Genomic DNA, 8475 nt, shown 5'->3' on the forward strand with positions numbered 1-8475 from the left:
GTCGGCAAGTGTCACTTTGCCAAAGTGCCACTTATCAAAGGGACACTTTGGGAAACGTTGGTGCAGGTGTGTAAGAGTGGCTATATGAATCCATTGTGGGGTCGCCCTTTCCAATAAGTGTCACGTAACAGCAATGGGACCAGGGACTCTATATGAACTGGACCCAGGGTGCTCGCCAAGAAGACCAATGTCTCCATCCTATCATCCTTCCGGCTCTGAAATGGTCTTGTCAGACCGAAAGGGCATAACCCAACAAAACAAACTAAATTCGCTATCTGGCTGCGTGGTGTAGTGGTTAGCGCACTAACCTCGCGGCAAATGACGCGGGGTTCGGATCCCATCGCCGGCTGATGCTTTTGGCGTGTTGTCCCAGTAAACATGCCGACGTCGGCGACTGGGGGGCTCGAATCCCGCCGCCGGTTGATATTTTTGGCGCGTTGTCCCAATAAACATGCCGACGTCGGCCCCGTCGGCCCAACGACAAACGATCTCGTCAACCTCGGCAAACGACCCCGGCCCGACGTCGGCTTGACGTCGGCTGGACTTCGGCTGGACGTCGGAACATGCGGGCATATCCGACGTCCAGCCGATGTCGGGCCGAGGTTGAACCGACGTTGGGCCGACGTCGGGCCGAGCCTCGGCCCGACGTCGGGCCGACGTCGGCATGTTTACTGGGTGGTCTTGGCGAGCACCCTGGGTCCAGTTCACATAGAGTCCCATTGCTGTTACGTGACACTTATTGGAAAGGGCGACCCCACAAACGGATTCATATAGCCACCCTTACACACCTGCACCAACGTTTCCAAAAGTGTCCCTTTGATAAGTGGCACTTTGGCAAAGTGGCACATGCCAACTGGCCTTTCTATATGAACTGAGCCCGGCCCTGGTGAGTTGCCAGGGCTGAGCCTGACCAAAGGATAGGCGCAGCCCCCAACTCCCAAGCACTCACCGCACCCGGCTACGGGCGAGCTCGGCTTACGGGCAATCCCAAATGGGATTAAGTTTCCCGTCCAGTCCGGATCAGGGGGTTGCGGCGTGGAGGAAGATTTGACTTCCCTGAGGATAGGTATTTTGGATACAGAAGCTCTTTATGAAACATGAAACATGCATTTTATATTATTTTAACGGTCAAAACAGCGGCCGATGTCGGTCCAACGTCGGCCCGACGTCGGCTGGACCTCAGCAATTGATCTCGGTCCGACGTCGGCTGGACGTCGGTGCATGCGGGTGTACCCGACATCCAGCCTACGTCGTGCCGAGGTCGGACCGACGTCGGGCCGACGTCGGCGGTAGGCAGACAACCGAACCAGTGACAACTGAACCAGGGACAACTGAACCAGTAAAACTGAACCAGGGACAACTGAACCAGTGACAACTGAGCCAGTGCCAACTGAACCAGCGACAACTGAACCAGTGACAACTGAACCAGCGACAACTGAACCAGCGACAACTGAACCAGTGCCAACTGAACCAGGGACAACTGAACCAGTGACAACTGAACCAGTGGATAACTGAACCAGTGGACAACTGAACCAGTAGACAACTGAACCAGTGGACAACTGAACCAGTGACAACTGAACCAGTGACAACTGAACCAGTGACAACTGAACCAGTGACAACTGAGCCAGTGACAACTGAGCCAGTGACAACTGAACCAGTGACAACTGAACCAGTATGACAACTGAACCAGTGACAACTGAACCAGTGACAACTGAACCAGTGGACAACTGAACCAGTGACAACTGAACCAGTGACAGCTGAACCAGTGACAACTGAACCAGTATGGCAACTGAACCAGTGGACGACTGAACCAGTGGACAACTGAACCAGCGGACAACTGAACCAGTGGACAACTAATGTCGTACTGCGCTGTATAGGTATAAGGTAGCGCGTGGCTGGACGGACGGTCTGTGCCAATCTGCCGGTCTGCCAATTGATCTGTGTCCGATCTATTATAGTGTACGTCCGAGAGCCGTACGACGGCTGACAGGGCTGACAGAGCCTGGTGGTCGCGAACTGGTTTGGTAACCGTTAACGCCCACCTGGGACGCCCGCATAGTTAGCAACGTATAAATAATATTCACTTTGATGGCCTAACTCGGGGCAGACAGGGCACGCAACGTGGGCTTAGCAGAGTTCAGCCCTCCTGGGCCCAGAGGAATCTCCGGTATATAAATGGAAGTCACTGCTAGGGCTAACATCGGGCTTACGCCAAACGTCGCACAACTATAGGGCTCACGGCTAAACAATGGCTGTCTAAGTGGCTAAATGGCTAAACAGCCGACTTTAGTCCAAGCGCTAGCCGACTTTAGCCCTACTAAAAATCTCGGGCAAGCCGCACTTCAGCTTGCTTGGGCCCGGAGTAAAATTGCTTGCTGTGCTACTGGTTAGTGGTTCAGTTGCCACTGGTTCAGTTGTCACTGGTTCAGTTGTCCACTGGTTCAGTTGTCCACTGGTTCAGTTGTCACTGGTTCAGTTGTCCACTGGTTCAGTTGTCCACTGGTTCAGTTGTCACTGGTTCAGTTGTCACTGGTTCAGTTGTCACTGGTTCAGTTGTCATACTGGTTCAGTTGTCACTGGTTCAGTTGTCACTGGTTCAGTTGTCACTGGTTCAGTTGTCACTGGTTCAGCTGTCACTGGTTCAGTTGTCCACTGGTTCAGTTGTCACTGGTTCAGTTGTCTACTGGTTCAGTTGTCCACTGGTTCAGTTGTCCACTGGTTCAGTTGTCCACTGGTTCAGTTGTCCACTGGTTCAGTTGTCTACTGGTTCAGTTGTCACTGGTTCAGTTGTCCCTGGTTCAGTTGTCACTGGTTCAGTTGTCCCTGGTTCAGTTGTCCCTGGTTCAGTTGTCCCTGGTTCAGTTGTCACTGGTTCAGTTGTCCCTGGTTCAGCTGTCACTGGTTCAGCTGTCACTGGTTCAGTTGTCCCTGGTTCAGTTGTCACTGGTTCAGTTGTCCTGGTTCACTTGTCACTGGTTCAGCTGTCATGGAACCGACGTCGGCATGCCGATGCCGAGATGCCGACGTCACCCCGATGTTTGCCGACGTCGGGCCGACGTCGGCATGTTTACTGGGTGGTGACATTTGTGAACTGGCGCAGCCCTACATCATCAATATGAAGTATCTCTTTGAATTCATCCTAACTTCATGGGCCTTGGCAGTGAGCTTGTGCCCACAGAGATTCATGTTTGACCCATGTTGTTCCTTCCTAGTTTAGTCTGGCTGGAAACTGGCAAAAGGGCCAAACTAAACCTAGGGGCCAGAGAATGACAGTATCATAATACTATCCACCTACCAGCATTTTGTTAGGCCCAAGGCTGCATTTAAAAGTATCACTGGTGAACATGTGCTCTGTTCATGTTTCCCTTTTCAGTTTGGCTACTGCTTTTATAAGCAGGCTGCCAGCCTGCTGCTCCTCTGGCCCTATTTTCAGACTATTCATTCTTTTTGTTTGTTTTTGTAGGGTTAGGCAGGGCTCTTTCTTTCTGATAAGACCGTTTCAGAGCCAGAAGGAAGGGTGATACAAATTAGGGGGGAGACCAGAGACATTGGTCTGGGTAGGCACCCTAGTGAGTCACCCAGGCTGAGCCTGTCCCAAAAGACAGGCTGACCAGTCCCCCAAGTACTCACTACACCCGGCTACAGGCTATGGGGTAGGGTGGCACTTAAAAATCAATTTTTGATTTTTAATGCGTGCGGGTCGTTTTCCGGTTCCATTCCCGTAAAAAATAAGGGAGGCAAATTTTTATGGGAAAATATTGATGTTTAGAGGTCGCGAATCAAGGTCAAAATTGAGATTTTGGTAGCAGATTTCAATGTCGTTAAAATCGTTTCTGACTTTCCTCTTACGCTGTAATCGGATGATAATAAGGCATTTCTTAGTCATTTTCATATTGTTTATTGATATTCCATGCAGCTTCGGTCACGCCAGAACGCTGGTCTACGTACTCCACTACTCCAGTTCCTCCTCTTTAGTAGAATATTGGCGCCTCATTGGAGGGAGGGGTATCATGGGCAACGGGCACCCAGATCACTTTGTGTGTAGCCTGGTTAGCAATTGCAGTCGATCTTCGGGTGTCAGGCTAGCGTTTTCTGTGATCTTTTCAACGACATGGAGGAAGAGCTGGCGCTAATCTTTGTCTTTCATGAGTGCCAGTCTACATCAGCGCCATACCGCGCGGCTGGTGAAGTCATTCACCACCCGCAGCTCCCGGACTACACGAGATGCGGTTTGGTAGCTGCTGTCCTCCCAGTGGCCTTGGTCATTGATGATGAGCCCCGCGTCCAGGTCGTGGATCCTAGAGAGCTTTTTGAACGACGATGTGAGGAAGCTCACCAAGGTCTCGGTCGCGAGAGCGGCGTTCATAGTGTCCACCAAGGACTTATGGGGCGGGTCCTCGTCCTCCCTCTCCTACAAGTCTATTGCCCGCACCATGTCTTGATTGAGCCCGAGGGTCGGGGTCTAAAAGCTCCAGAATCACCAGCCGATCACTCAAGTACTACAGGTGACGGCCGAAGAACGGGACTGTCGCCTTCGACAGCTCCTTGTCGGGGTAGGTGCAAAATGAGTTCACGAAGGTCAGGTCCAGAGCCGGCGCAGTGGCAGTAAAGCCCAAGGCCGTATAAGAGGTAGAGCCCCAGACCAGGCGGCGGCGGCGGCGGCGAACTTGCAGGCAACGAACAGCGCACAGCGTCTGATGACCTGGGCCTCGGCCTCCGTCAGCCGGAGCCGCTCCCTGAAGAGGAAGGCATCCACAATGCGGATGGTCTTTGCCATCCACCTAACTCAGTGAAGTACTCTGAGGCGGAGAAACGGATGCCGTGCTTGGAACTCCACCGAGAGCAATTACGCAGAGCTCCAGAAGTTTTCGGTAATCTTCCCGGAGCTAGGCATAGTCCAGCGATGGAAGCGATGGAAGCGATGGAAGCTGACCAGCAGCTCGTCCCACTCCGGAACGTCGTCGACGGCGAACGCCGCAGGTGTGATCCTGTCAATGAAGTATGAACTCCCACCCGCCTTTGAACCTCTTAAACAGCCGGATGTAGAGGCCACTCGAGATTCTAGGGCAGGTGGAGAAGGCCTTCTCTAGGACCAGCTCTTACACGTGGTGCCGGCAGGCCAGCTGGAGGACGGGCCGATCCAGCTTCTGCTCGATAAGGGCTAAAGTACCGTTCACCAGCATGCTGTTCGCCGTCGTGGCGTCGAAGCAAAAGGCCGCAGTTCTGCTTCTCCAGTTCCTAGTCCCCCAGCGCTGTGAGCATGACCTCCTGTGCTTGGATGGAGGGGAGATTGGGAACGGCGAGTGGCTTGGCCACCCCAATCCCTCCCCCTCTCCATCACCAGGACCTAGAATCGATCGACGCTCCTTCTCTCGCGGTTCAGGATTCGCGGTTCAGCCGGAGTCGTATCCTAAGTTCCGTGCCGCAGTTGATAACAGGTTCACGTGTTCTTCACACATTACGGTTGGGCAGTTTGGCCCGGTCGAGGCCAGTTCACTGTTGGGGATGTCCGCTCGCCCGCATGCGCTTGGGAGTGTGAGTCGACGTTCCTCTCCCATGGTCGCCATCGTCAAAGACGTTCCCTCCGTGTGCGCGCCGCAACGGCCGGGTAAGTCTGTTGCTTGTACTGGCACTAGAGTCGGAAGAACATCCCAAAAGCACAATAAACCAGTGCAGCTCAATGCCCACTCTCGCCTCTGCTTTCGCTCGCCGGCGATAGGCTGACTCCAACTTCTTCACATTATCTTTGACAGAAAAGGAGCATGTCTCAAGAACCGATAGAACCGTGGGGCTCGTTCTCCCTTTGGAACAGGAGAGACCGGTCACTCCTCACACTAATCAGAGGATATGACCTCCACTGTGAGAAGGCACCGGTCGCAGGCCAAAATAGGCCTGACATGGGTAAAACAGCCCAGAGCAGACCTGTCTTGGCCTGACCTGGACTGGCTACGATCGGCCGGAAGTGATGGGATAAACAATTGTTATACAAATAAAGGTCAAAATACGTCGGAAATTACCCTTAATGACCACATATGTCATTCCAAATAGGTTTAAAGTAGTTCCCCAAAAGTTGATTTTTTCCCCAAAACTGCCAACTTTGACCTCAATTCGCGACCCCTAAATATCAATATTTTTCAAAATCATTTTGCACACATTATTTTTTACGGGAATGGAACCAGAAAACTACCCGCACGCCAAAAAATCGAATAACATAAAATTCACCCTATTGCTAAGTGCCACCCTACTATGGGGGTGTGTCGTTGCCTGTTCAGCCTGTACCGAGGGTTACAGCATGGAGGAGAAGGATTTGATTGTCCTGAGGATGGAAATGATGGACAGATGTGACTCTTTATTTGATTGTTTTGTTGGGTTAGGCCCTTTCAGTCTGATGCGACCACGGTCCACTTCAGAGCCGGAAGAATGATAGGAATTAAGGGGAGACATAGGTCTGGACAGGCACCCTAGTGAGGTGCTGTAGCTGATCCCATCCAGAGGACAGCCAGACCAGGCCCCCAACCCAAGCACTCGCTGCACCCATCCAGCTACGGGTGTGCTCCCTTCGGAGCAGCCCACATGAGATAAAGTTGCCTGTCCAGCCCTGAGTGGGCCGTGGGGGTTGCGGCGTGGAGGATTTCAGAGTCCTGAGGATGGAAGCAACGAAACAGAGGTGAAACTCAAGGCCACTGCAACTGTGACTTTTATTTGAATCCAATCCATACTGACTGATCAATGGTAGTTTATATATTAAAAAACTCGAAATTGCATAGGTCCGTTTCAGATCATGAGATTATATCCACTCCAGAGTCGAGCATCAGCATAAAATCAAGTTGCAATTGCAAAAGTCGACGCAGACGTAGCTGTTAAGGAGAAAAATGAAACACTCTTTTGATGCTTAATTGTAATGATAACCTTCTGGCTTCTTTCATGTTTTTCATCTACTAGGTTCAGATCATTTCCAAAATAAATTGACAAACAAAGCTGTGGCACTTACCTACGTCGCCAGCGCAATCTGAAAATCAAACAAGCTGAAATGCCCTTGACCTTGAAAAGCACATGTTGTATAGAAAGTTGCGTAGGCATCTTGCGTGCATCGCCTTTTGGGCTCGGTCACGCGCCGCTGGCGGTTGTTGGGGTCAAAAATGTCGCCAACTGTTTTTGAAATAATGCAAATAATAAACTGGGCAAAATTTGTAGATAATTGAACCGAAAAACACATTCAAATATTTTTAGCTCTTGAGAATATGATCAGGAAAGCCAGATCTGGCGCAGCTGATTCAAAATAAACTTCTTCGTTTGGGCGCCTCGGATGGGGGGGGGGGGGAGCTGGCCAATATACCTACCCTGGGGCTGGCAGCCTGATTGCCATGTTAGCTTCTATAGCCTTAACGCTAGTATTGCTAGTAGCGATGCCGTTGGGCTTCTTAGTGCCATACACTCGCGTGCGTGACAAAATAAAGCAAACAAGTATAGACACTGATACCAAGGCCTTCAGACTGCTTCAAGACTGCCGATATTTCTAGCGGTACAGAAAGCCCAGGGGCTGTGCCAGAGGAGCTAGCCGCGGATGAAGGCCGCCACGGCCCCACCGTCCCGAGGCTGCGTGAGTTCTGGTGTGGTGGCCTTTGAATAGGTTAAGTCGGCGAAATCCGTACGAAATCCGACGAAATCAGGCAGGCACGGACACCCGAGCAGCACATGTTCTGGTGTGTCCGGACCCTCTCAGCGCACTGGACGTCGCGCTGCTGGGCTGAGGTCCTCGGGCAGTCCCAGGCAGTCCCTCAAACACTTTTTGACGCCCTGATTACAAGCGAACCAACATTATAACGCACGGTGTATTACAAGTTACAAATGTCATATCATACAAAACACATCAATTTACACATTCACAAAGTCAAGTCACAATCACTCAATGCATCATGTGTGGAAACACATCACACAACCGACTTTTCGGAGCAACGGGTACCCTCGACATTAGTCCTACCAACCTATGCAGAGTAACACCGCCGAAAGCCTGCGCTCTGTCTTCAACCCAATGGAACAGACGCAGCACAGTACAAGGAGTACAGGTTATTAAACACGGCACAGGCACACATACCAATATACGCGTCACTTGAGACCACTAGCGAACTCACGAACTCGAAATTAATCAAGTACGCTCCTCACGGACTTTCCAAATTAATAAGACACCCGCCCGTTCAACTTCGTTCAACAAGTCAACAGACGTGAGCAGCCTTGACACCAAGTGCACTAAGTCGTACTCGGTTACAGTTCAGCAGACGGCAGCTCTATGGCGAACGACATTTTCGTGGCAGAAAACGTTGGATACTATTCGACGAGGACTTTAAAGTCACCTCGCACGAAGGAGGTGAGATGATAATGCCGAGTTAGCAGTGAGTGAAGTTCTCTCTTCAGACTGCCATATCCACAGTGCCAATGTTTTCGCTCACTCAGTTACCCGCTCCGTTAGAGCGACTG

The 8475-nt window shown here is 51.5% G+C and overlaps 1 protein-coding gene across 1 annotated transcript in view; it reads right to left on the reverse strand.

Moving 5' to 3' along the window:
* The window catches only part of LOC122365297 (5-oxoprolinase-like), a 32754-nt gene extending 25700 nt beyond the window's left edge, over positions 1–7054 (reverse strand). Inside the window, exon 1 of the mRNA XM_043336407.1 lies at positions 6992–7054. The gene's annotated coding sequence lies outside the window, so the exon portion shown is untranslated. The remainder of the gene's footprint in view (positions 1–6991) is intronic.
* Positions 7055–8475: the final 1421 nt, after the last annotated feature.

This window comes from Amphibalanus amphitrite, unplaced genomic scaffold (assembly GCF_019059575.1).
Source record: "Amphibalanus amphitrite isolate SeventyFive unplaced genomic scaffold, NRLGWU_Aamphi_draft 000729F_arrow, whole genome shotgun sequence".
Lineage (NCBI taxonomy): Eukaryota > Metazoa > Arthropoda > Thecostraca > Balanomorpha > Balanidae > Amphibalanus > Amphibalanus amphitrite.